A 21307-nucleotide genomic window follows, 5' to 3' on the forward strand; every position below is an offset into this window, starting at 1 on the left:
CACGGAGATGCAGGGAACCTAGGAGACAGCAGGGGGGGCTGGCTGACCAGAGAAGCCCTCCAGGACAAGCACCCAAGGGGAGGATGCCAGGGTGTGGAAAGAGGCCAGGAGGCAGCAGGGAAGGTGAGAGAGCCTGCTGGGGTCCTGAGAGAGGGGCTCAGAGGCATTGTCAAAAGGCATGACCCAAACCAGAGGTTTAATTGAGGGGAGGGGTAGACTGTGTGAGTGTATGAACGTGTGTGTGTACACAGGATGGAGCTGGTGTGTGTATATGTGTACACAGGATGGAGATGTGGTATGTGTGTGTGTAAGACTGTTAGAGGGGGCAGATTCCCTATGTGTGTGTCTAGGGGGATGGCGTGTAGGTGGGACTGCCTCGATTCCATGGGTGTAAAGGAGTAGATAGAGGAAGACTGCAAGAACCCTCCCGCCTGCCCAATTCCAAGAAACACACGTGCATAAACCTGACGGCCCCAGTGCTGCTTCAAAGCAAATGCAAAAAACATACACGCACTTTTTTTCTTTTCCCATTAAAATCAAGAGTTGCAGCGAATGTCGGGGAAGCGCCCAGCGCCAGGGCGGACGCGGTAATTAACAAAGGAGCCTCGATTTCCCCCGTGCCGCGTATTTACTGATCTATGCATGCGCACACAAGGTGAGATAGGATGAATGGCTAATTTCCCAGCGGCTTTTGCTCCTGCTTGCTGCAAAGTTGTGAACAAAATGACTGGCCATGCATTGAACTGGCTTACACAGCTCTCCATATGGAAATTAAGATAATCCAGGGCCCAGCTTTGTGTCTCGGCGACGGCGGGGGACCGAGGAGGGAAGGGGAGGGGCCGGGGAGGCTCCGAAGAGACGGGGTGAGGCTCCTGGGCCTTTCAGAAGCACAGTTTACTGCGCGGGCTGGGAATTTAGCTAGATTTTGTTGGTCAAACACTCGGGAGAATGTATTCTTTCACCTCCCCCCGCCCCCACCCCCGCTCCCTGCCACCGTCTTTCTTCGGCTCAGACCTCACCAGGGATGTAACGCTGCGTCCAGGGTAGGAAGGTTTTAGGCAGCCGCACAAAAGAGGAGGGATTATGGGTAAGGTCAGAGGGCGCCGCGGATTAGAGATATGATGTATTAAGAGGGCAAGGCTGCCAGGAATACTTTCCGTTTCTATGAAGCCTGTGTTAATTGATGGGAAAAATCTCCCCCCGCTACGTGTCCCCTCCCACAGTCTCTCCTCTCCACGCTCCAAATTCGGCCTCCCTTTCTTGTGTCCTTGCCTAACTCTCTCCTGATCCCTTCTATCTTTCTACTTCTCCACCAGCCCCCAACCGCTTCCTAGGCATAGCTTTTCTGGTGGGTTAGGGTTATAGGTAAAGGCAGGGTGTCTAGGTCAGGTGGTCCTGCATAAGGGGCGAAGTTTGGGCACCATCCTTCTGTGCAACACACACACACACACACACACACACACACACACACACAATGTGTGATGAGAGAGTTCCTAATCTTGCTGAACCTCAATTCCTGTGTAAAACAGGAATCTAAATAGCAATAGTGGTTTCTTCTTCTTCTCCTCCTTCTTCTTTCTCTTCCTCCTCCTTCTTCTTCCTCTTCCTCTTCTTCTTTTAATTAGTGGCGCTGGGCCAAGTATTGTGCTGGGTGCTAGAGGTTGGACAGGGCAGTGAACAAGCCCCCTCCCGTCTTGGTGCTCACAGCCTAGTAGGAGAGACAGGCCACAGGCAGGGAAGTCAACCAATAAAGAAAGTGGTGGCAGGTTGTGAGCTTGAGATAAGGGGCATCGGCAGGGTGCGGTGACTGAGGCTAATGAGGAGTAAAGGCTGGAGAGGGAGGTCTGCAGTGACGGAGGAATCAAGGCAGGCATCCCTGAGGAGGTGTCCTTGGAAGCTGAAAAGGAGCTGGTGAGTGGGAGGAGCAGGGAGAGATTGGTGTGAAGGGGCAGAGGGAGAAAGAGAGGCTACTGGAGGTCAGGCTGAAGGGACAGGCCCCTTTTTAAATTGGAAGTCCAGAAGTAGCCACTGGAGGGCTGCCTGCAGGGAAGTGCATTTTTAGAAGATCACTTTGGCGCTGGGTGGAGAACGGTTCATGACAAGGCCACAGATGAGTCCAGGAGAAACCATTTGGAGGTCCCCAGGCTAGAGGTCAAATTGAAGCTGGGATGACATCAAGAGCACAGATTCTGGAGCCAGATGACCTGAGTTTGAAGATCTGACTTCTCTACTTGTCACTTGGAAGGGAGCTGATGAGCCAATGACACACAGAGATAGGAAGAACCCTGGGAATCCAATTCAGAGCTGTCCAAAGATGAGAGGATTCACCTCCGGAGGGAGTGATCTCTCTGTCACTGGTGGCATGCAAGCAGAGATTTGATGATGAATATCTGATAGGGATGAAGTGTCACAGTGAGAACACTTAAGGTCTACGCTCATAGCAACTTTCTAGTATACACTACAGATCGATTCATTCTCGTCATCATGCTATTGAACTCATTTTCTCTGCTTTAAATTTTTTTTTCTTTTTAGGGGCACACCAATAGCGTATGGAAGTTCCCAGGCTAGGGAATCTAATCAGAGCTGCAGGAGCAGGCCTAGGTCACAGCCACAGCAACCCCAGGTCCAAGCCACATCTGTGACCTATGCCAGCAACGCCAGATCCTTAACTCACTGAGCAAAGCCAGCGATTGAACCCACATCCTCATGGACCCTATGTCGGGTTCTTAACCCACTGAGCCACCCTGGGAAATCCCTGCTTTTAAAATTTTATTTAAAAACGAAACTATGTCACAATGCATAAATGGAAGAACCATTTCTCTTGCCATTGATTGATGGTAACCATGCAAATAATAGCCACAAAGTTACGCTATTAACTTGAGCCAAATGTTTTTACCTGCAGAAGGTTCCAGACTGTTTCCACTCTCACTTCATTAAAAAGGGAAGTGAGCAGTTGTTAGAAAGGTGCTAAAGACGCATCAGCGCTGATGGAGACTTTCTCCTTGCTGGAATCCCAGGGTTGAAGGAGAACAAGAGATAAAGAGAACAATCTCTCACCATGTGTTTCAAGATTATGTAAAGCTGTTGCTGTGAGCTACTTAAGGGTGCGCTCTGTTTTTAGCGGGCGCTGTCCTAAAGCTGCATTAGCCAATGGTATAGCCGTAGCCACATGTGGCTACTTACATTTAAATTCAGGAGTTCCTGTTGTGGCTCAGTGGGAACAAACCCAACTGGTATCTGATACGGGTTCAATCCCTGGCCTCGCTCAGTGAGTTAAGGATCTGGCAATGCCTTGAGCTGTGGCGTAGGTCATAGATGCGGCTCAGATCTGGTGTGCCTGTGGCTTTGGCTTAGGCCAACAGCTATAGCTCCAATTCAACCCGTAGCCTGGGAATCTCCATATGCCAGGGGTGTGGCCATAAAATGCAAAAAAAAAAAAAAAAAAAAGAAAGAAAGAAAAAAATTCGTTTAAATTTAATAACGAGAAAAATTCAGTTCATGAGTCTCACTAGCCACATTCCAAGTGAGTCCATAGCCGCACATGAGTAAACGGCTACCATATTGGATAGTGCAGGACATTTCCATCATTGAAGAAAATTCTACAGGACAACACTGTTCTGAGGCATTTCCCTCTGATTCAGGGTTTTGGGGGGCTTCCTGACACAAGCATGTTTCAAAACTCCTTTCTCTAAGTGCTGATGAAAGGGGTCAGGTCAGGAGCCTCTGGAGACTGCGGGAAAACAGATGGGGCTGAGGCTGCAATGAGGCAGATGGGCCACCACCTCTGCCCTTCTGGAGCTTGCCAAGAAGCCCCCTCCCTCATCTGCATCCTTGGAGAGAAGACCTGCTGCTTTCTCCCTGAGGGTGGGGCTGCTTTCCATCTTTCCAAGGCCTCTCCCCACCCCACCCCCTGTCCCCACCACACAGCATCCAGAAAACCAACCCCAAACCCTGTTCCATTTATCACTGCCTGTCTTAGAGACAGACCACGATACAACTGTAAGGGAAAGGATAGCTGGCTGAAAAATTAAGATTTTGCCCAAAGTGGTCCCTGAGTCTACTTGATCATCCAGCTCGGAGGTTGTCCAGCTAATCTGCATGTCCAGTTTCACCTAACCTGCCATCCCAGTCACTTTTCAAACTTTTTTTCCCCCTCCTTTAGAGAAAGGCAGGGCCAGGGTGGGAAGCATGACTAGCCCCTTATTACCTCGATTCAAACCCTAACTCAGCCACTTGGTAGCTGTACAACCTTGGACAAGTCACTTAACCTCTCTGAGACTCAGCTGTTCTGCCTGTGAGATGGGGATTCATGGTAACATAGTGCTCATAGGATTGGGGGAACAACATATGTAAAGTACCTGGTCAGTGGTAAAAAGAGAATGTCAGTTCTTGGAGTTCCCATCGTGGCTCAGTGGTTGACGAATCTGACTAGGAACCATGAGGTTGCGGGTTCGACCCCTGGCCTCAGTCAGTGGGTTAAGGATCCGGCATTGCCATGAGCTGTGGTGTAGGTTGCAGACGCAGCTCGGATCTGGCACTGCTGTGGCTGTGGCGTAGGCCGGTGGCTACAGCTCCAATTCGACCCCTAGCCTGGGAACCTCCATATGCTGCGGGAGCAGCCCTAGAAAAAGGCAAAAAGACAAAAAAAAAAAAAAAAAAAAAAAAAAAGAGAATGTCAGTTCTTACTGTGATCATTGAGAAGATTTAGTAAAATATTTGTATAGAAATATTTCATATTCTACTCTGTGTAGAATACAAAGAGGTACAAAAATAATCAGGATGGTGGTGGGAATATTGCTACTAATAACTGAGAAATTTGATATTCTGGAGGAAGTTACTCTTGAGCATCCCATTTCCCAGATCCCCCTGCCCAAATTCCTGATCCCCAACCATCAAGATTCTAAGAATCATGTAGTAGACACCATTAATATTCATCAATATCCAGGTCTCTACTTCCAGGTCCAGGGAAATTACAGTTTCTCTTTCCCTTGAAATTAGCTGTGATCATGTGACTGGCTCTGGCCAATGAAATATGAGCAAAAGTAATTGCATTGCTTCCTGGCCAAAGCCATAATTGCTGTTGCTCAGTCTCCACCATCCTCTTCCTCTGGTGCGTGTACTGTGGAAATGTATGTTGAAATGTCAATGTCATAACATAGTGACTGTCCGTTCCTCTAGCTGGTTCCCTGAGTGACTTCAGTGAGCAGAGGTGCACCAGCTGACCTGTACTGGGCAAGTGGAATGAGTGAGACATGAATCTTCAAACTATAGCCTTTGGAATGGATAAGCAATGGGGTTCTGCTGTGTAGCACTGGGAACAATGGGTCACTTGTGATGGAGCATGGTAATGTGAGAAAAAAGAGTGTATACATGTATGTGTGACTGGGTCATCTTGCTGTGCAGCAGAAAATTGACACTGTAAATCAGCTATAATGGAAAAAAATAAAAATCATTATATATATAAAAAAGGAAAGAACCTTCATTGTTTTCTTTTTTCCCTTTTTTTGGCCCCGCCCACTGCATGCGGAAGTTCCCAGGCCAGAGATCCAACCACGCCACAGCAGCAACAACACTGGATCCTTAACCTGCTGCACCACCAGGGAACTCTGAATCTTCCTTGTTTTAAACCACAAGATCATCAGGCTGTTTGTTATGACAGCCAGACCTAGCCTATCCTGACTAATACCATGCAGGTAGCCCTTTCCCAAAGGCTGTATATTAGAAGCAGAATTTAGGCTTGCTCATAAAGTGACGCTGCCCCTCGCACCATTGCTGAAGGAATGGTCAACTCTGGACCCATCAAGGCCATTAACCTTTCTGTACCCCCAGAATTTCAACCCGCACCCAGACGGTGATCCTGCTCGTTGTTCAGACATAGGCCCCAGATGGGAAACTAAGACTCGGACCTCATCAGCCAAGAGTAACTGAAAGAATTCCAGCCTTTCACCAAACATCCTCCTCAGTGCCTGCACCAAATGCCTGCCAAACATTCTGTCTGACTCAAGTCCACAGACATATTAGTCGTGACACTTTAAAAAAAACCTGTATCCACAAACAAGACACCACAGAGAATTCGTCTCCCTCTTTCCAACTAAGAGGGACATACTGCTCTTCCAAAGAGCCACATTGCTAATTATGCAAACACTCTCCTAGTTAGCAAGCCGCAGTGAGATCTCTGCAAAACTGTTTGCATTTTTTTGGTTTGAATAAAACTAAGAAAATAATTACAAGATTCTAAATTATCTGCTAAATGAAATTGTTCTTCAGTAGACTGTTGAGTTTCTCTTTTTTTTGGCAGCTTCAAGTGTTGTTTGGGGGCTAAAACTACATTCTGTACTAATTGTGTAATTTGTATGACATTTGTCATTCTTTTATTTGAAACAATAGAGCAACAATAACAGCAAAACTAATAAGAAAATCCCTTAGTCTTCAGATTTCTCAGGATGCTGTTAAGCCTATGAGGAAATTCCATGTGGGTTTCTGGCTCCCTGGAACAGAGAATTTGAGAGGCTAGGGTGAGACTCTGGCCTTTGAATGAGACAGATGGAGCACTGGGAAGATTCTAGAAAGGTAGGCCTTGACCCCTGCCCTTGACATCATTGCTGAAGGGATTACCAGCTCTGGACCTCCTCCAGGCCAGCCTTGCACTCTACTCATCTGATCTCTGTGTGTTGTTTCATAAACAATATACTTGTGTGCTTTCCTTTTAGAATAAACACATAATGAGATTCATTAAAAAAAAAAAATCACCCCCCCCATCCCTCACCCAGTCCTTGTCACTGTTAACAGTTTGTTGAAGATCTTTCTAAAATTTATAATGAATAGCAAAACATTCATTCAAGTACATTAATTGAGCACAGATACCACAGCCACAGCCCTGTCATCTTGGGTCATTGTGGACTGTGCCACAGTGTCCTTGTGTTACTTGCAACTTACCTCCTTTCCTTAACTGTAAAGAGGGGGGCCATCCCATGGGGTTGTGGTTAGGGTTTAACAAGACAGTACTCATAGGATGCTGTGGCAAACAGACTCCAAGATGAGCCCCGTCCCCACCCCCTACCCCGCCCACTACTCCCACCCCACTGATCCCAGTCTCCTGGGATTCACACCCTGTGGAGTCCCCTCCCCGTAGAGTGTAGGCAGAGCCTCGATTTGCTTTTAACCAATGGAATACAGCAAGGATGGTAGATGTCACTTCTTTGGTGATGTAACACAGGATCGTCACTTCCGTCTTGCCAGCTGACCCTCTCCCTTGCTGGTTTTGATGAAGCCAGCTGCCATGTTGTGAGCTGCCCTATGGAGAAGCCCACGTAGCGAGGGATGGTGGACAGCAACTACCATGAAGAATAGGTTCCTGCCAATGGGCATGTGATGCACATGCAATGGCCTGGCGGCGGGGACAGTGGGAGACAAGATATCCGAGGCCACAGCTCCCGAGGTGTGGATTATTTTATTTTATTTTTGGTCATGCCTGCAGCATATGGAACTTCAGGGCCAGAGATGTGATGACAATGCCAGATCCTTAACCCACTGAGCCACCAGGGAATTCCAACTCTGTTTTTGATGAAGGACAAGCCCCTATGGGATGGTACACCAGATGAGAGGGGGCAGAGAGAGCTTGGGGATGAGAAGGGACCAGTCTTTGGGGTCCTTACTATGAACCACCAAAGGCAATCATATCCACTTTAATGAGAATCAGTAAAGAGCCCACTCTTCTGAGCCTAAGTGTCTAGTTCTTAGGTTATAAAAAAAATAGAGACTTCACAAATGGGGAATGTAATGTCCACAAGTTTTAAATGTTTCATTTATACCGAAGTTGCCAAAGTCACCACTCAATCTACCATTTGCAGTAATGCCAACTCCACGAGATAGAAGTTCACTTCTGCTCCAGCAACACACTGGGCACAGCTTTGGTGTTGAAGCAAGATTCCTGGGAACATGTTTCAGCTCCTTCAGAGGAGGAATTTTCTTTAAGGAGTATAGCATTTTAATTGCTAATGAAATAGACTCAAAAGTTTGTGATAATACAGAAAATCGGGCATTTGTTGAGGGCTTTGTACATGCCAGGCACTGCCCTAAGCACTTGGCCTCTCTTAAATCTTCAAAACCACATTGTGAGATGGGAATTGCCCTTATGCCCACTTTCCAGACTTGGAAAGGGAGGCACCGAGAGGTTCTGTAGCCTGCTTGAGGTCACCCAGCCAGGAAGGGGTGGAACCCAGGTTTGAACTGAGGGCACCTGCCTTCCAAAGGCGCATCCCCAGCTACGGTATCCTGTTTCCTCTGAAATTGCTATTTACCAGTGCATTTTATCTCTGCATTTAGAAATGCAAAGGCTGGGTTTAGAATTTCATAGGAAGGAAGTGCATTTCTACTGATTGGAGGATATTTGGCTTCCAGATCTGCTAGTCATTCAAACCCCTCTCTGTTTCCTCTATTTCTCCAAACTGGAGAGGAGCAATTGTTTCCATGGAGTATTTGCATTGGTATGCGCCTGATGGTTGCTTTGATGAAATGAACTCTGAAGGGTCCCTGCTCTGACTCTCACGTATTCCCTTTTGACTCCATTTTTGTTCCTTATAATTTAGTTTCAAGATCATGAGTATATCCAGCTTTCTCTTCGTATACCTTGGACCAGCCATTGGCCCATGGCAATTTCGTCCTCAATTTTACTCATGCTCCAAACATTTCCAAGAAACGGCTTTTGCAGACCCGAAGCCCCTGGCAGGTGGCAGGATGTTCAGAACGTGTGGCCCATGGGCTTAAAATCCCCAGAAATCCCAAATCCACACATAGCTTAGTCCCCAGGATTGAAGAGTTTTGCTCCTTTGTCCCACTCGGCGAAAGAGACTTTGATTGGCAGAGCCAGAGGTAAGGTAAGTGGAAGAGAGTTCTTAAATCAGACTCTTCACGCCAGAGCGTGTGAATACATAATCTCCTGCACATGCCAGGATACACACTACATCATCATCCATAATCGTAATATGGCATCATATATCACCTGCTCATAATAAATAGCATATCATCTGCTCATAATATTTTATCATATAATATCATGACATCTGCTCACAACATCATATATTATGTGATCGACACTCAGCGTTTCCTCCTAGAAGGAGCATCCTCGGATGTATTTGTTTAAAGAAAAAGTGCTGCTGACTTTTTTTTAGAAGGTGGGGAGTTTTCCGCAAGTCCTAGAGACTGACTTGAATGGAGTGAAAAGGACCCTAACACAACATCACGTGTCGCTCCTCATCCATGACACCTAGTTTGGGCTGGACAAAGAGAAAAAGCCCTTGTCTTCATGTGCCCAAATCCTAGAACATAATATGGGTTACATGGTGTGTACATATTGGTTCCCTCAGGTGGACATGTTAATGTGTGGTCCTGAATTCTTTGACGCCTCTCCACCCGGGGCGGGGGGGTCATTTATGTTCTCCCTCTTCAATCTGTGTGGGCATGTGACCAATCACGTAGGGCAGAGGTGATGTGTGACTTCCCAAACAAGCTCACAAAAGACCAACCAGCAGGCCACCATGTAAGAAGTATGACGACCTTGACGCCACCATGTTATGAGGAAGCCCAAGTCACATGAGGAGGCCGTGGGTGGGTGTTCCAGTTGACACATCTTTCCTCCAAGTCACCCCAGCCCAGGTCCCAGCCATGTGAGTGAAGAAGCTTCCAGATGATTCTAGCTGTGTTAGCTCCAGGTTTCAGGTGTCCCTAGCCAAGGTCCCCAACAGCATGGGACAGAGAAAAACCATCCCCACTCTGCCTGGTCTAAATTCCCACCCCACAGAATCCATGTTTTTTTGTTTGTTTGTTTTGTTTTTTGTCTTTTTGCCTTTTCTAGGGCCGCTCCTGCAGCATATGGAGGTTCCTAGGCTCAGGGTTGAATCAGAGCTGCAGCCGCCAGCCTACACCACAGCCACAGCCACGCAGGATCCGAGCCGCGTCTGTGACCTACACCACAGCTCACAGCAACACCGGATCCTCGACCCACTGAGCAAGGCCAGGGATCGAACCCACAACCTCATGGTTCCTAGTCGGATTCGTTAACCACTGCGCTACGACAGGAACTCTAAATCCAGTGTTGTTTTAAGCCACTACATATTGGGAGTTTGGAGTTAGGCAGCAATAGTAACTAGAACAATATGTCTGGAGACTAAGTAGAGATATAAATGAGGATAGTAATAGTAACAATAATAATAATAATAATCACCTGTATTTAGGGAGTGTTTAAATTACCCTATGATAATGATTGGTTGTTTTCATGCCCATTTTACAGGTACAAAAACTGAGATGCAGGAGAATGAACAGATATTAAGGGACTACATAAGGCAGATACAATCTTAGAGGCTATGGATATAGCAACTAAAAAAAAAAGACGAATATCCCTGTCTGTGTGGAAAATGCATTCGTCCAGGGAGAAGCAAACAATAAAAATAAACATAAAAAATTAGTAATGCCCAGAGTTAGTCAAGATGGGGAAACTTGAGCCCAAGACGTCTAACTTAAGTCATGGTTGTCTGGCCCCCTGCCTGCCAGCCATCAAGGACATTTCCCCTGCATGGTTACCTGGACGTGCATGATTTAGAAATATCTACCCCCGGAGATAAACCAAAAGGCGACTCAAGATGTGAACCAACCTAACGACAGTAGTGCATACTTTGATCTCACTAGGAAATCTGTGGTCATCCCAGAAGCCTGACTGGCCCAGGAGCTGGTTAGAATGCACAGTCTCGGGCCCAGTCCCCAAGCTGCAGAATCCGACTGCATTTTGATAAAACCCTCAGGTGATCGGTGAGCACATGACAGTTGGAGAAGTGCTGTCTGATGGGATGCTCAGATTCAGGGCTGCTTCTAAGTAGAAGGGAGAGGGTCCCCCAGGGTCTGTATGCATGTCCAGCTCAAAATGACAAATGAGCAGGAATGATGCCTGACTCCACTCTTGTGTGGCAAGGATGCCCAGGTACGTGGGTGCAGGTCAGGACTTCTCACCTGCACAGCCTCACCCACACCCCCAGAATTAATTCCCAGCAAGTACTGTGCATTTTCACTTGATTGACAATTGCTTACAAGCCCTGAGAATTTCTATCAGGTCAGTATTTTTATTTTTTAATTTTTTTTAAATGTTTTGGCTGTTCCTGTGGCATGGGGTATTTCCTGAGCCAGGGACCCAACAGACACCAAATTCTTAACCACTGGGCCATCAGGGAACTCCAAGACCAGTATTTTTAAGGCAGATGTGTCTCTATTTCATTTCTTAAAATTTCATAGGGGGAATTCCCGTCATGGCTCAGCGGAAACAAATCTGACTAGTATCCTTAAGGATGCAGGTTCGATCCCTAGCCTTGCTCAGTGGGTTAGGGATCGGGCGTTGCCCTGAGCTATGGTGTAGGTTGCAAATACGGCTCAGATCCCAAGTTGCTGTGGCTGTGGCAGTGGCATAGGCTGGCAGCTCTGATTCAACCCCTAGCCTGGAAACCTCCATATGCCACAGGTGCAGCCCTAAAAAGACAATAAAATAAATAAAACAAAATAAAACTTCATAACAATCACCAAGAAGGTGGAATTACCTAAGTAAATACAGACTTTTATTCTTGTATTTGGCATCTACTTTCTAGTCTCTTAATCCTGTCCTTTTTTTTTTTTTTTTTTTTTTTTTGTCTTTTTGCCTTTTCTAGGGCCACTCCTGTGGCATATGGAGTTTCCCAGGCTAGGGGCCGAATCGGAGCCATAGCTGCTGGCCTACGCCAGATCCACAGCAACTCGGGATCCTAGCCGCGTCTGCAACCTACACCACAGCAGCATATGGAAGTTCTTATCATGGCACAGCAGAAACGAATCCGAATAGGAACCATGAGGTTGCTGGTTCGATCCCTGTCCTCACTCAGTGGGTCAAAGATCCGGTGTTGCCATGAGCTGTAGTATAAGTGGCAGACTCGGCTCAGATCCCACGTTGCTGGGGCTCTAGTGTAGGCTGGCGGCTACAGTTCCGATTAGACCCTTAGCCTGGGAACCTCCATATGACATGGGTGCGGCCCTAAAGGAAAAAAAAAATGTATGTACAGGAATTCCCTTGTGGCTCAGCGGGTTAAGGATTGGGTATTGTCACGGCAATGGCTCAGGTCACTGCTGTGGCATGGGTTCAGTCCCTGGCCTGAAAGTTCCATATGCTGCAGGCATGGCCAGAAAAATAAAATGTATGTACAAACCCACAGATACTTTCATGCCAGTACTGCTAGAAATTAGAGTCCTATATTTACAGGGAAACACTTTTTTTAATAAAATGAAAAATAACTCCATTGCAGGATTTCTCAACCTCAGCACCATGAAACATGGGCTGGATGATTCTTTGCGGTGGGAGCAGTCCTAAGGATTCAAAGATGTTTAGCAGCATCCCTGGCCTCTACCCCCATCTTCCCTCCCCAGCCAAAATGGTCCCCAGACCTTGCCAAATGTTCCCTAGGGGTGGAAATCGCCTGAGGTTGAGAACCACTGTTCTATCCTAAAAATCAGAGACTGCAAACACCCTGGTACAGTCCCCACGCCTGTTCCCTCTTCCCAAGAGATTTCGAATCGTCAGCAGCCTGAGCGGATGGGGCAGCTGTCAATTAATGCCTTTCTCTCGCTTGGTCTGCTTGTGCCCCAGTGTGAACTCCTGGGCGTGCGTGTGTGTGTGTGTGTGTGTGTGTGTGTGTGTGTGTGTGTGTGGAGTACGTGCACGTTATTCCAGTAATTCTTTTATCTACTTCTCACACCCTGGGCATTATGAACATTCATCAAAATAATTGACGCGGATGAAATTAGCACTTCCTGCTATGTCGGGCAGATAAACTTTGCTGAATATTGATTTCACACAAAGAAAATGACATGTGCTTAGGCCTAACCCTTTATCTGGCCGGGCCAGGGAAATACAGCAGGAGGGGGACGGGGCTGGCCGCCGCTGGTGAAGAAGCGGCCATAAGAATTACTTTTATCTCTTCTTCCACAAGAAGACAAGGGAAGATAAGGAGCCGGAGGGAGAGAAAGCACAGCCCTGGGCATTGGGGAAATCTGCAGAAGGCGTGGGACAGGGCAGTACTCCGGGGACCGCGGGGGGAGTGGGGGGAGCACTGGAGCTGATGAATTCAGAAGAGGAGGATGGAAAAATGCAGGATGGCGCTGAGCGGGAGGAGGCTAGAGGGGGTTGGCAGGTCTTAGATTCAAATCCCAGTCCCATCACTAAAAATGAGGGTGACCAACCATCCCCATTTGCCGGGACTAAGGGGTTTCCTGGGATGCTGGAATTCCAGGGCTACAAACAGTTTCCTGCAAGTCAGGATGGCAGAGCATCCTACACTTTAGCTGCATGACATGGAACCAAGTGGTCCTCCGTTTTCTCATCTGTAGAACTGCCCTACCTCTCTGGCCTGTGATGGGGAAATTCCCCTGGGTTGTGCCTTGTGGAGCCTCCCGATCCAAACAGGGACAATTTTAGATCAGGGCCACCTCCTCCCAGAAGCCTTCCCTGACCACTCCAGCTCACAGAGACCTCCACGTGCCTTGAAGGCCCCCAGGTCCCACTGCCTGGCTCTTTCTTCTAGAGTCAAGTAACACAGAAGAGGCAGTTTAAGAAATGTTGTAGTTCCCATTATGGCTTGGCAGGTTAAGAGCCTGACATAGTATCTGTGGGATACAGGTTCAGTCCCTGACCTTGCTCAGTGGGTTAAGGATTTCATGTTGTCATGAGCTATGGTGTAGGTCGCAGACGCAGCTTGGATCCTGTGTTGCCGTGGCTCTGGGGTAGACTGGCAGCTGCAGCTCCAATTTGACCCCTGGCCTGGGAGCCTCCATATGCCACAGGGGCAGCCCTAAAAAAAAGAGAGAGAGAGAGAGAATGCTGGTTTCCTTCTTTTAATTTTGTTTGGAAATCATGTACTTCCCATCCCGGCTGCCAGCTGGGGCTAGGCAAGTCTCTGAGATGCCCGGCTAAGTGGGAAATGTTTCCCCTGAGATGGCCAAGTTCACTTTGCTGAAGGCCTGCTCTGTGTCGGGTGCTGTGCCAGGAGCTGCAGGAGGTGTGACAGCTGACCACCAACAGCTGTTCGTTCCCCTTCATGTGAAAATCCCTAAACGACTTCCAGAGCTTAGCTAACTGCCTGGCCACCGCCTACCCCAAAAAGGAAGCAGGCTGCCTTTGAGGTCAGACTCCAGGATGAGGTCACTGCCACTCCTATGTCATCACCCAGGCTTCTCATGGCATGTGGGAAGCTTGACTAACATTTTTTGTCTTGTCTGCTCTATTCATGGGAGGACAGTGCATGCCAAGGGACCAGCAGCAGAAGAGAGACAGAAAGGCCTTTGGGAAGCAGGTAGGGGAGTGCAGTGGTGAGGATGGTTCTAGGACCAGACAGCCTGGGTTAATTCCCGGCAACACCTTTTGCCATGTGACCAGGAGAAAAAAAAGCTTTCCTTGCTTTAGTTTCCTCCTTCCTGAAAAGTCGGCTTCGACTAGGACCCAGCTTATAAGATTATTATGAGGAACAAACAAGCTAATATTTGTAAGGCACTGAGAACAATGCCTGCCATGGGTCAAGTGTCTGCCATTTTTGTCACAAGCAGAGTCACTGCGTTGGAACACCATGTGAAGGGCGCCCCCTGGGGTGGTACAGTGTAATGGGGACAGTTTTGGATCAAGGCCACCTCCTCCTAGAAGCCCTCCCTGACCACCTCAGCACCCAGAGACCTCTCTGTGCCATGAAGGTTCACAGCCCCTCCTGCCTGGCTTGCTCCAGAAGCATTAGGGAGCAGGCATGCGCTGTCTTGGTTACCTTCACATCCACTTAAAGCCTGGCCTGGGGCAGAGGGGACTGACTGCTGGAGAGGACATGTCTGCAGGCAGGGAGCGAACCCACCCACTGGAACCCACAAGCTGCTTCCCCAGTTTCTTTCCTCTTCTCCGGTTAAGCTTGATGGGAATGCAAGAATACTGATGATGATGATATCAATAGCTATCATTCATGGAGGCCTTTCTGCTCCAGTACTGTTCTATACTCCCACTTAATTCTAGAAATGGCTCTGTGACATGGGTATAGTAGTCTCATTTTTCAGGTGAGGAAATGGAGCCTGAGAGAGCAGAGGTGACCTGGTGGAGGTCACACAGCCAGAGAGTGGCAGACACTGGGACTTGTACCAGGTGGGCCATGACTCCCACCCTGGTCTGCCTCCCCTCAGAGGTCACCATAAGAGATGGCTGTAATGACCTGGAGAGGTCAGCTGGCCAGAGTTCAAGTCTTCCTCCTGCCCCTTCCTAGGTAACCTTGCAAGAATCCCTTAACCTCTCTGAGCAGCCATTTTACCTGCAAACGAGTGTCATCTCCCTGCCTCCTTGTGAGGATCTACGATCAGAGAGAAGGCACCCAGCACAGTGCCCAGGACACAGAGAGGCAACAGCGATTGCAGAGATCCTTCGGGGGCCACCCCCACAGAGGCAGGGCCGTACAGTGGTCAGAGCGATGGGATGGGAGCCCCAACCAGCACCCGCTCTGCTAAGGTGAAAGTCAGATCTGATCATTCCTAATGCCCCCCTGGCCTGCCTAGGTCTTGGTCTTGATGGTTTGGGAGCAAAGCATGCTTTCTTCAGCCCTAGTCGGGCTTCGCCAGGCTCAGGGAGAAGTCAGGTCTGAGATGTTCAAGTTCAGCCTCCCTGCACCGTCTCCACGGGCACCGGGCGGTGGCTCCACCCCCCTGGCCATTCCCCACTCGGTGCCCAAGTCTCTCGTCCCAACGGGGGGCTGTGGGGCTGCGGCTAATTGCAAATCATTTCTCAGGGCTCCCCGCTGTTCAGCTAAATTCACTGGAACTAATGTGTCCCGAAACAAATTTCACAGAAGAGGCAGGGCAATTACATGATGCTTAGTTCCCCTCCCCCACCTCCCCCAGCAGAGGCTCAGGGCTGGGGGCCGAGAGGACTGGATGGAGCGGGCAGGGAACACGGATGCAGGAGGTCTTCTCAGAGGCCAAACCCCTACTCCATCCAACCTTCCCGAACCTTACTACTGCCATCTCACTGCGTGGGACAGCATCACCCCTCCTCTGTCCCTCATCCCTCCCAACAACTCCATCGCCTTCATCCCCAAGCTTCGGACACACCTTGATATAATCAAAACAGTAAGCACTGGCTCTGCAACAGACCTGGGCTCAAACCCAGCTCCCACAGTTATTAGCTGTGGGTCCTTAGAAGTCACTGAGTCTCTCTGAGCTTCTGTTTCCCAGTCCCTGCAATGAGGATACCATGACTTGGCTACCATTGGCTGCTGTGAAGATTAGAGAAAAGAATACAATAAGATATTTTATGTCGGTCCAGAATATAGTAGGCCCTCAGTAAATACTGATTCCTTCCAGCGCCTACTTTATATGATCATTTCGAGGTGATCAGATGAATGTCTGCAGAGAGTCTCGGAGTCAATTCAAAGCAAGAGAATCAGAAAGCAAAGACCCAGATTCACCTCCTCGAACAAGTCACCAAACATGCCATCTCTCTGTCTACCACTTCCCCATCTCATCCCAGGCTCATCCTTCCAGACTGTTCCCCTCAAAATAACTCTCTCCTTCCTCCACAGTGTCTCAGCATTTCCCGTGAGCCTCTTGGAGAGCCTTGATTTCATTCTGCGTCCCCAGTTTCTTGGTGGACTGAAGTCACTACAGAACTGTGTGGCCAAGAAGACTCGTGAGGAATGTTCAGGCCGGTTGCTGGTGACCATTTCTCCCTCTTGGGACTCAAGGTGGGCAGGCCCAGATCCTGCAAAGGAAAACAATAATTTGCCATCAAGATAGCCAGCAACAGGAGTTCTCGTCATGGCTCAGCAGTAATGAACCTGACTAGTACCCATGAGGATGCGGGTTCGGTCCCTGGCCTCGCTCAGTGGGTTAATGATCTGGTGTTGCCATGAGCTGTGGTGTAGGTCGCAGACATGGTTCCAATCCTGAGTTGCTGTGGCCGTGGCTGTGGCCGGCAGCTACAGCTCCGATTCCATCCCTAGGCTGGGAACTTCCATATGCCGCAGGTGCGACCCTAAAAAGCAAAAAAATAAAAATAAAAAATTAATTAAAAAAAAAAGATTGCCAGGAACAGGACCTCAGTAAATGTTTCCTGACTGGTGGCAGAGTGGGCTGGGCCGAGGGTCCCCTGTCACCTTGGGAACCCACTCCTTCACCTGCTCACCACACCATGCCAGCCTACCTGCAGGTATCAAGGAGATTGTCTTGTGTGACTGGATTCATGCCAGCTTTTGTTTTTCAAAAGTTGGGGAAACCACTCCCTCACTGATGAAGAAATAAAAATGCATCTGGAAAGAGCAGGTTGAAGCATTGAGGTTTCAATGATCATTGCAGAGCCTCAAAGACCAAAATAAGGACTTGGTTCTAAAGACAAGGGGGAGATTTTGAAGGTTTTAAGCAGGGGAAATGAATTCAGGGTTTGAGAAGATTTCTATGGCTGGGATTGGAGGCTGGAGGGGGAAGGGAAGAGGGGAGGGGAGGAAGCAGACAGGCCAGTGGGGAGACTGCTGTCCTGGGAAGCAATGAAAGCACCCTGGCCAAGGATGAAGGTGGGACGCTGCAGAGCTGGGACATAGTCCCATCACGCAGGTGGGCAAACTAGACTCAGAAGGGAAGCTGCCTGCCCACCCCAGGCTGCCCTGCCAGTCAGGGGGGAGGTTCAGACCCCAGAGCTCCTGTCTCAGGCCAGGCCCTGTTTCATTTCCCCATCATCAACTGCTCCATGGGGGAGCTGGGCTGAGCGAGCGCCAGCTAACATTTCCACGCTTCCCAGCCTTCCTCACTACTTCAAAAATCCCTGTAGTGTATCCTTTTGTGATGAGAATAATCACCCCTAATTTATCTGCATCAGAAGTTCAGTATCACTTTTCTTTTCAGCGCTGTGAGCACATCTGTATTCCTGTCCAGAAATAAAATACTATTTTAAAAAAGCTAACTTGGGGTTGCTTAGGAGGGCTAGTCTTTCATGTCAGTGAGCATCTTTAGGGGCAGAGGCTGTGTAAGTCATCCCTGTGCCCCACTGGGCCACGGCAAGGGCACAGTGAATGGTAAAAAGGGAAGCTTTTAAGGGCAGGAACGATTCTGACCTTACGGCACACTCAGTGATGTGCCAAGCCCTGTCATTTAATTTTTCATTGAATCCTCATAATATGAAATAAAGTCGACTTATTCTTGTCCCCATTTTTCAGCTGGGGCCACTGAGGCTCAGAGAGGTGAAGCCATTTGTCTAAGGTCACACAGCCTGTAAAAGCCAGGACTCAGACCAGGTGACGGTTAAGCCTATGTTCTGAAATTTGAGGGTCTTGTTCTGTTTGGTTTTGTCTTTTTGCGGCATATGGAAGTTCCCAGATCAGGGATCAAACCTGTGCCTCAACAGTGACCTGAGTCACTGCAGTGACAACACTGGATCCTTGCCCTGCTGCACCATAGTGGGAACTCCTGAGGTCTATTTTGAGGAAGGAAAGGGGGAAAGAAGGAAAGAAGAAAAGAGGAGAGAAAAGAAGGAAGGAAGGGAGGGAGGGAAAAAAGAAGGAAGGAATTTCTAGAGAAGGAATTCAATTCCTTTGTCATCCATTGCCTCTTTAGACCTTAGATGATTCTCCAGATCAAAGAGGTCGGGGGGCGGGGGGGGCGGTGAGCTGGGGGGGATGGGTGAAGGTTAAACCACGGCTGCCTGAAAACTGGCCTATGCCAGCACAGAGTTAGTTTCTGGCTCTCAAAATCTCTCTTCTGCCCTGAACTCGTTGTCCCCAACCTCTCCTCTAGTCAGTTTCCTTATTCCTTCTTCCCCAAGGTCCCCTCGAGGGAGTGGGGGGCGAGGGGGACAGGGAGAATATATACACATATGAGTAAGTTGTCTCCTGCGACCCCATCTGCCCTTGGCTAAATGAATGCAGTGTCAGCCCAGATAATTCCAAAGCCATAAAGATGATATTTAAAAAGTAGGGGAGTCTGGGCTGGGGAGGGATGGTGGTGGAGGAAGAGATTACAAAAAAGGAGGATGAGCTGTGTGGCTTTGCTCCTTATCTAACCCACAGCAGGCTTGGCTGGGGGCTGTCTCTCTCCAGGGGGAGCAAGCAGGACTGCCACCCCGGCCAGCCTGCCCCCCTCCTCAGTCCCACCCCCCACCCCACAGTGCAGCACGACACCCTAGAGAAGAATCCACCCCAGCAGGAGCACAGGACCAGTCCAAGAGGTATTGACAGCTGAGTAGGGAATGGTGAGTTGGGGCCTTCAAGAGCTGTCACCAAGGCTGGGGCTGGGGACCTGGGGGCCCACCTGTCTGAGAGACCCGAGGCATGGGCCCAGCTATGAAGGGAAAATGTCTCAGGATGCTAGAGGTCACTCTTGGACAACTTGGTTATTTTAATGAATACTGGCTCTGGAAAATGGGACAAGGCGGGGCATGTAATAACTGTATAACTCCTATGAGCCTCAGCTTCCCTGCCTGTACAATGGGCTCCATGAAGCCCCCACCCATACCCTTCTTTCTTCAAGGGTCAACACAACTATTTATGGGACGAAGAGGGGAAGGTGACAGTTCCCAATCCAAAGGCAGGGGCTGGAAGTCCCCAGCAAGGGCATCGTTTTTTTTGTCTTGGAGAGACAGACAGATGTACACACACAGAGACAGAATTAAAGTGGCAAAGAGAGGAGTTCCCATCATGCCTCATCGGTTAACGAACCCAACTAGCATCCATGAGGACTCGGGTTCGATCCCTGGCCTCGTTCAGTGGGTTAAGGATCTGGCATTGCCGTGAGCTGTGGTTTAGGTCACAGACACGGCTTAGATCCAGCCTTGCTGTGGCTGCGGTATAGGCCAGCAGCTACAGCTCCGATTGGAGCCCTGGCCTGGGAACCTCCATATGCTGCAGGTGCGGCCCTAAAAAGACAAAAGACAAAAAATAAAAATAAAAAATAAATAAAGCGACAAAGAGAGACAGAGTGAGACAGATGATCAGATACAAAAAAACTGAGGGAGACAGAGATAATAAGAGAGGCAAGCAGAGAGAGACAATAAGAAATACAGAGATAGGGAGTTTCTAACGGGTTAAAGATTCAGCGTTGTTACTGCTGTGGCTCTGGTTCTATCCCTGGCCTGGGAACAGCAAAAAAAAAAAAAAAAAAAAGGAAAGAAAGAGAAAAGAAATTCAGAGATAGACCCAGAGATGGAGACAGTCAGAGACAGAGACAGAAAGTCAAATAATCAGAGAGGCAGAGAGAAATAAAAAGGGATAACAGAGAGGTAAGGAGAAACAGAGACACAAAGATAGAGATGGGAGGTAGAAAGAGGCAATCAAAACAAGAGACAGGCAGAGTCGCAGGCAGAAGGAGAAAGAACAGAGGAAGAAAGAAAGAAGGCTAATCGGAGACCCAAAGACAGGGGGTTGATAGGAAAGCACTCGGGCCCGGGCCCCCTCCCGCATTTGGCCAGTCACCTGCCTTAGACAGAGCCAAGCATCCTCCATCCTGCCTGCCCCACCCGCTCTGCCTCTCTCTTTCCTTCCCGTTCGCCAGCTCCAAGCGCCCCTTCCTTTTTGCCTGTGCTGTCCCCACTGCTCCAGGGCCCCCATCCTGCCTGCACCCTCGTTCCCACGCCCAGTCCCCCCATCCAGGCTGCACTCCGCACCCCTCATCTGGCGGCTTTCCCCTTGCTCCCAGCCCCTGCCCCAGGCCCCCCCAACCCCGCCCCCGTCCCGGCCGCTCCCTCCCACCCCGCCCCCACCCCATCCTCCCGAACACGGCAGGGTTTTCTGGCGCCTTTGTGGCCGGCCCCGAAGTGCGCGGCGACAATGGCGGGGGTGACGGGGGTTAATTCGCGCGCGGAGGTAGGACGCGCGGGCGCCGGGCCGAACAATGCCCGCGGCGCGCCTTTGAGGCGGGCCATTGTGCGCTGTGTGAAACGGGAAATCTGTTCCCTGCGCCCAGATGCGGGCCGCCCGGCCGCGGTGGGGGCGGCCGGATGGGGGGTGAGCCCGGGCTGGGGGCGGCCGGGGCTGCCTTTCGCGTTTGGGTGGATTTTAACCCGGGTCTGGTCCACTCTGCCTCCTTGAACGCTGAGCTGGGAAGGGCGGAGGGCGGCGGAAGGTCAAGGTTCTCCCCCTGCCCTCCTGCCCCCTCAACGTGCTGGGCGACCTAGGGCGAGTCCCTGACCTGCCCCGAACCTCACCTCCCCGCTCTGAACCTCACCTCCCCACCTGCAGGCTCAGAGGGTGGATTTCACCGCACTCTGATTCAGTCTAGGCGGCCGAAACTCAACAGG

The sequence above is a fragment of the Sus scrofa genome, chromosome 14 (assembly GCF_054392235.1).
Source record: "Sus scrofa isolate SSC_HxYL_T2T_F1_AM1 chromosome 14, Sscrofa_HxYL_maternal_Yorkshire_Landrace_v2.0, whole genome shotgun sequence".
Taxonomy (NCBI): domain Eukaryota; kingdom Metazoa; phylum Chordata; class Mammalia; order Artiodactyla; family Suidae; genus Sus; species Sus scrofa.